Source organism: Tachypleus tridentatus, chromosome 12, assembly GCF_004210375.1.
Source record: "Tachypleus tridentatus isolate NWPU-2018 chromosome 12, ASM421037v1, whole genome shotgun sequence".
Taxonomy (NCBI): Eukaryota; Metazoa; Arthropoda; class Merostomata; order Xiphosura; family Limulidae; genus Tachypleus; species Tachypleus tridentatus.
This window is the reverse complement of record NC_134836.1, coordinates 96573943-96581237: the sequence shown is the minus strand read 5'-3', so window position 1 is coordinate 96581237 and position 7295 is coordinate 96573943. Positions and strand designations below refer to the sequence as shown.

The 7295-nt window shown below is 30.7% G+C and overlaps 1 pseudogene; it reads left to right on the top strand.

Annotated features, from left to right (window-relative positions):
* The first annotated feature begins 4012 nt into the window (after positions 1-4012).
* LOC143235700 (mitochondrial nicotinamide adenine dinucleotide transporter SLC25A51-like) lies at positions 4013-5401 on the top strand (annotated as a pseudogene).
* The last annotated feature ends 1894 nt before the right edge of the window (positions 5402-7295 follow it).

Genomic DNA, 7295 nt, shown 5'->3' with positions numbered 1-7295 from the left:
TTACATAGAAACGTTGTTCGCTCTTGGCCCGGCATGGCCTAGCACGTTAAGGCGTTTGACTCGTAATCCGAGTGTCGCGGGTTCTAATCCCGATCGAACCAAACTTGTTCGCCCTCCCAGCCGTGGGGGCGTTATAATGTTACGGTCAATCCCACTATTCGTTGGTAAAAGAGTAGCCCAAGAGTTGGCGGTGGGTGGTGATAACTAGCTGCCTTCCCTCTAGTCTTACACTACTAAATTAGGGACGGTTAGCACAGATAGCCCTTGAGTAGCTTTGTGCGAAATTCCAAAACAAAAAAAAATGTTCGCTCTTCTATGTACAATATTTTCTCAACCAAAACGATCCGTTTTTGCATATATAATTCTGTCTTATAGCCATAAATTGTTACTTTAAAATTATCCCTTTTTCATAAAATGAAATACAGACTTATGAAGATATGGGGTGTGAAGACTTGTAACGTTTATAACCAGGTTTCGATAACTGGTAAGCAGAGCATAGATGGTCCAATATACATGCAGTATCTATGTGATCAAGAACTCACGAACAAAGAAACAAACATAATGACTGGCTCAAGTAGTAGATAGCAAAAATTGGCAAGTATCATATAAGAAGCATGGTTATGTGTTGTTTATTAAAGGAAGAACATTTGTCATGGTGAAATATTGTAATAAAACAGAACAGAGCATATGAGCTGGAAGTATGTGAAAGATGAGGACGAAGACTTTACACAGAATAAAGAGTGGGACGTTGAGTTGGAACTCATGAAGAAATGAGAACTACAGAGAGCAGAAGACTGAATCACTATAAGTGTTATCGATTAGTGTATACCACTTCAGCTCCTATAGTGCAACGTATAATAACTTTAGTTGCCTTTAATTGTAAAGTAGGCATTATTTTTTTGTCGCAGTGGTCAATATAATAGTATAAAATATATAAATCATAAGTTTTATAAAACTTTCATGATGCTGGAAAAGCACGTTGGTTCAAGAAATACATTTATATAAAATGGTAAAAACCGTGTAAGCCAAGCGCTTTCAAAAGAGAGACTTCTCTTCAAGACCACACTGAAATTCTGAAGGATTCGGGGTATAAACGGTCTGTTGATAACTAAATTGTATTTCTAGAGAACTGTTTATAAGTTATAGTACAACTGTTACTATTACTATTAATAGAGACACATTAACACTATAGTAGTTACTGTTAATAAGTTAATCGATTTTGCACTTATAGACAACAATTAAGTTATAACCTTGATTTTTTTTATACGTACATTTAGGTGTTATCCTAATGGACTTTCTTGTTTGTTAATAATATTAATACAACAGTAAGGTGGTAATACAAGTTACTGTGTATAAATAACATTTGTGGTATTTGTGAGTATACGTTTTCTTTCTTATCTTAAAATTAATTAACAGCAACAATATAACATTAACGGTCTTAACCGTGACTTTGTGTTCAAGGTTTTTCCTTTAGTATTCAATATGTCGCCAACTTCATGATCTAACAACTCCTTTGAAATGGATCATTGTGCTGTTTAGTTGAGTGGAAAAGTGTGTTATTACTAACTAGTACATTGTGTTAGCATTACAAATATAATAATATTGAACTTTTTTCATGTGAGGTGCTTGAATGAACTGTATAGTGTAAAATGTACATTTATTGTAACATAGTAGAAAGAAATAGTTTCTAACATAGTATTATACTATGAGTAACATAAAAAGATGCTCCTAACATTTTGAGTGATAAACTGAATGACATCTCACAAAAGTATTGATTTTGTGAACATTAAGAAAAGAAAAGTGACTGAAAAAACATTTGGTCTTTTAGTTTGAAATCACTAGCTCTTAAACCAGAAAAACATTCAATAGAGTATTTTGAACATGTAACTACCAAGCATGAGAAAGGTGCTGAGTTGCAAACTACCTAGAACTAAGATAGTTAGGAAACATAGAGTAAAGGAATACATCATGCAGTTACCTAGAAATGTTTTAAGGAATTCATACCAACTGCATGTATCACATCATTGGGCAAACAGGGAGAGAAAGACCCCATAGAAAACTGTTAAAACTAACTATTTTTAACACTGATTAGTTCTTCTGCATTTCACAGAAAAAGAAAACTTAAAACTCTTAGCTTTCCTTGTATTTTAACTTACTGACTCTTGTTTTTCAACCTGTGGTCCATGGTACTTATAGGTGTTAATGAGAATTAAAAAAGGGTCCATTATTATTAAAGACAGATTTTCTATAGAATTGTTTACAAAGTAAAAAATGTTCTGTTCAACTGGATTAAAATACCATTTACTTGCTTTTCCATTCATAACATTGTTGTTTTTATACACTATATGATAAGTTTCTACAGAAAAAACTAGCTCAGTATGGATGTCCCTAGTGGGAAAGTTGAAAACAACTCAGGCCACCATACTCTAGGAATTTATACATGCACTGTTTGTCATATTTTACAGCCCTTTACAAATAAGATGAAATAAACTGCACATGTCACTTGCTTGTATTTTGAACAAAGTGATAGTAACTTCCCTGCTCATAAATTGAGAAGAAGAGTTTAAGGATTTTGTTGGTTAAACAAAGCTAAATCTTTCTTTTATTCTATAACACAAGATGAAGTATTTTCTAACTTTCTCTATTAATGTGCATAATTTATAATTCCTGTAATGAAACTCATTTTTGACATCCACTGATACTCTTAAGTCTCTTCAGAATATGGTAAGCATTCTCAGTAACATAATATCCTCTCAGTATAGGAGATTGAAACATTGTTCTCTGCTTTATTAATAAAAGTGTTAATACCCATACCAGCTGTCCTAGGATACAAATTTAGAAACTGTCCAAAATATTATTTGAATTAAAACATAAGGTATAAATGGCAAAGAATAAATAAAAAAACCTTGAGAGTCTTCAGTAGTCCTTTCCTTCCAGTCAAAAAAAGGTTTATTTAATATAATCATTTGCTTTTTATTACTAAGTTAGGTTTCATTTCCATTTCCTGTTACATCACAAATATACAGGAACAATTCAATCCCTCATTGAGGAAAATAAGAAGTTAAAACCATTCATTATTTATCAAGAAAGTATTAATTACCCTCTTAAGCTCTTGTAAAGTACCATAGTTCACAATACTGCAGACAATAACTCATTCCATAGGCCAATCACTCAGTTCTTCTGCATTCCAGATAAAACAGCTCTAGAAACCTCAGTACGTTTTCTCTCATCTAGCCAGTTTACAATCCAAGTAACTAGTCTTTCTCCAACTCCAATTGATATTATTTTTGTAGCTAATATTTTGTGTTGCACATTATAAAAATCTTCATAAAAATATAAGTACACCAAATCCATACTTTCTCCATTATCCAGGTCACATACTTGATAAAAATTAATAATTTAGTAAAACAAGATTTTTCTTTAGTGACTCTATGTTTGATCATTCTAATGATATCATATTTTACTAAATAATTTTGCAAAGCTATTGTTAACAAACTGTTTATAATTTTTCTCAATACAGAAGTAAGACTAACTGGTTTATAATTTCAAGAGAAACTCTTGCCACCACTTAAAAATAGAAGAAACATTTGTAATTCTCAGTCCTTGAGCATTTATAGGTTCATAAACTGTATAATGTCATTTTCTAATTCTTTAATAAAATGTTGGAGTAAAACGTACGCTACTATTGGAAATATTTCAAGGATCTGTGAAGTATTTTCAACAAGACCAGCCAAGGTTTATTTTTATTACTTATATCGAAATGTAATTTTTTTTTCTACAATGCATTTTAGTTTCTTTACAAAAAGAAAAATAATATATATTCACCTGTGTTCCATATAACCTCATATTTGTTGTGGAATATATTTACTATTTAAACAGAACACAAGTCACACATTAAATTTTATTATGATCTATGCTGAGATAAAATGTTCATATAGGTAATTAGGTATATCGTTTAACATTTGTCAATTTTGTTTCTTTGATAAAAGCTCTCCATCAGTACAGTGGTATGTCTATGGACTTAAAATGCTAAAATCAGGGATTCGATTCCCCTCAGTGAGTTCAGCAGATAGACCGATGTGGATTTGTAATAAGAAAACACAAACTCTTTGATAAAAGTACATTTCCTTTTGCCTTTTCTAGTTTCGGATGCACTGACAAAGAAAGTACATCATTATAAATGTATTAATTTAGCCAACCTAGCATGACAGCTGCAACTCTAACCCATGTGGCAAGTGAACTTCAAGGACATCACTTGTCTATCTCCAGATGTCTGCAACCAAGTGGAAACATCAGGTCATTTTAAGGAGTTTTTATGTGGCTGGGGTGCAGCATTCATTAACATCTCTTTCATATTTTCAATTAATAAAGTAATCTTTAGGCATATGCTTGATGGGGTTCATTTTCATGCAGCTGTGCAACAGCTGAAACTGGATGATCTGTATTACTTGTACCAAGGCTATTTTCCACATCTCATTCAGAAAGCTGTTTCTGTTATGTTTGGCACATATAATGAACATGATCAATAGATTAGGAACAAACTTCCCTCAGTGCCTTCTCTTCTTAGTTTAAGTATTACATCCCTATTGGCTGGTTCAACAGAAGATTTACTGATGACATTTGAAAGGATACAAACTTTGCTAAAGGATCATCAATACCATCATCACTTTCATAATACCTTCCATGCCATGTAGGAATTGAGAAGGTGTGGTTTGAGAAATACTTTCGAGGTTTAACCACCATCTTGATAAGAATGGATCAAACAGAGTTCTATTTTTTGGATTTAGAGAAAAATAAAGGAAAGTCTACCATCAAGTCATACCTGTTTTAGGCATATCTTTCAGGACTTTATTAGTGGGACTGTGGTTTGAGTATTACTCAGCACAATGTTTTATGCTATGAACTTGATTAAAGCCAAGATGCAAGTACAATGTGGAACATAATTCCTGAGTTTCAGTGAGGCCTTTGCTTTGACCTATTATGAAAGGAATTGTAATATAGAGAAATTATTCTATGGTGTGCATATTAATCACACACGAGTTTTGTTATCATGGGGAATTGTAAATTCTTCTTATGAACTTTTGAAAATACAGTTATATTGAAATATCCAGAGATTGCTTGCAATACAGCCAAGCTACAACTGTACATCCAGTAACTGTTTACTTTTGTTTGAAATTGTCAAAATAGTTTGGTTAATTGTCAGAAGGTCTGTATGGGGATATATTTAATACTAATGAGCAACATAGAAATGTATGAGATAGATCATTGGAATTTATATATAACTAAAAATTGCATGTGCAAATAGAAGGACTTGGATGATATGACTTTATGTTAATCAGTATATGACACTTAGTTAACTAAATAGTGTACTGTTGATAAAGTCTTTATTTTTGGTGTATGTGTCTTTGTTAGTAACTTGAATTTTTTGCAACAAAATTAAAAATTGTGAAATATATAAATATATTTACTTACTAATTAGGTAGCCATGTTAGCTGTTCCTCTTTTTTTTTTTATAATGTAGTGGTTGTTATGAACTGGCTGCAGCACATTGTCAGGAAAATTGTATTAAGAATTACATTGTTGAATCCCAGATCAAAACTTTTAATATTAAGGTTAGATGCTCAAATTAATTTAAAGGATTCAGATAGAGGTAATAAATATTTATTAAAGTATTTACCTGTAAAACAAGCAGTATACTTTTCACTGTTTTTTTTTTTCATTTTGTCTCACAGGTATGAAAAAAACTGAAAAATTGTTGGCCCATCAGAAATTTGAAGTACGTTATTCAGCTGTGTTTATTTTTTGTACTACTTTGAGATGTAATAATACTAAAATAGCTTGTTTCTGTAGTTCTGATGTTTAGATACACATGTACTTAGAACTGAAACTTTTTTTCTTTTGTGCTGCACTTCCACATTTGATTACTCAGAAAGTTTATGTATTGGATATGCAAAACATTGTTTTTGTATTTTTGCAATTAAGTTACAGTTAAAAGTCCAGCACTTGAAATAACAGTAAACTGTTATTACATAACCTTTGTGAGAAACACCTACATCAAAAATAGAAACCTCACTACAAAGGGATTTATCTGGAATACACTGTGTTGTAAAGAACAAGTATTTATAAAATACATCTACATGAAACATAGAAACCTAAGAATATCTGGAATATGCTGTGTCATATTGAAACAAGTATTTGTATAAAACACTTTGTGTTATATACATTAATAATAATGTATGAAAAAAATGTGATTTGTAGCTTTTTATGTAGGGAGTTGATTCAGAGATGGTCCATTTTACTTGTGGTTTTGATCTATGGTGTTGGGCTTCTTAACATGTATTATATATGGTATATTTATATGTGTAATATATACTGCACCAACACATCTCAAGATGAATATCCCTCTTACAAGTATCTTGATGTTTGGATCTCAAATCAATAATTAAATAAAATATTTATTAACACACATACACAGCCATTAATAAAATATCCCCTCTAAATCAATAAAATGAAAGCGACTTTATAAACTAGAACTTTTGTTATATGAACTTGGTACTATGAGATCATATTATACAGTTGTTTGTTGTGGAACAGATGCTAACTTTGGTGAACACTGCTACATTAGTTAAAATTTTACATAAACACTAGTTTATTTTCTCACCTTTTGTATTGGTGTTTTATGTTTTACTTTGAAATGTAGTAACTTAAAAAGTTTTACATCTTATACCAAAGTTTTGGGTTTTGGACAATATATAGCTGAATTAGTGGCTTAAGTCTTTATAAGCAAATTTATTCCTTGTTTTATTACAAGTTACAGTTTCTTAGATTGTTGAATGTTGATTTAATACTAAAACTTTCTTTACTGAAAATGAAAATATAAATTTAATACTTAATTCAAATCTATTTTTGTGACAAGTTTCTGGTTCATGTAAGTATTATTTTAAGAAAGATTAGTTGTTATTGTAAAGTCAGATCATACAAAAATTATGAAAAACTGCAAACTTCTTTTCTTATTTTTTCGATTGTACATTTATTTATTTATACACAATACAAAAAAGCATTCAGAATTATTCATCTCCCACTTTAAGATTATTCATTGTAATTTTTCTACACATAGTTTTACACAGACACATATATAAGTGTTAGTAAAATTTAGTTATTTTATAATTAGGTAGTTTTGTAAATTGCTCTTTTTCAGTTATTTTCAATTGGAATCCATAGAAATTTAAGTTTTTACTTTTTTATTTTGAAGTCTCTATTTGTGGTGGTGTGAATTACAATTTGAAAATAATCCT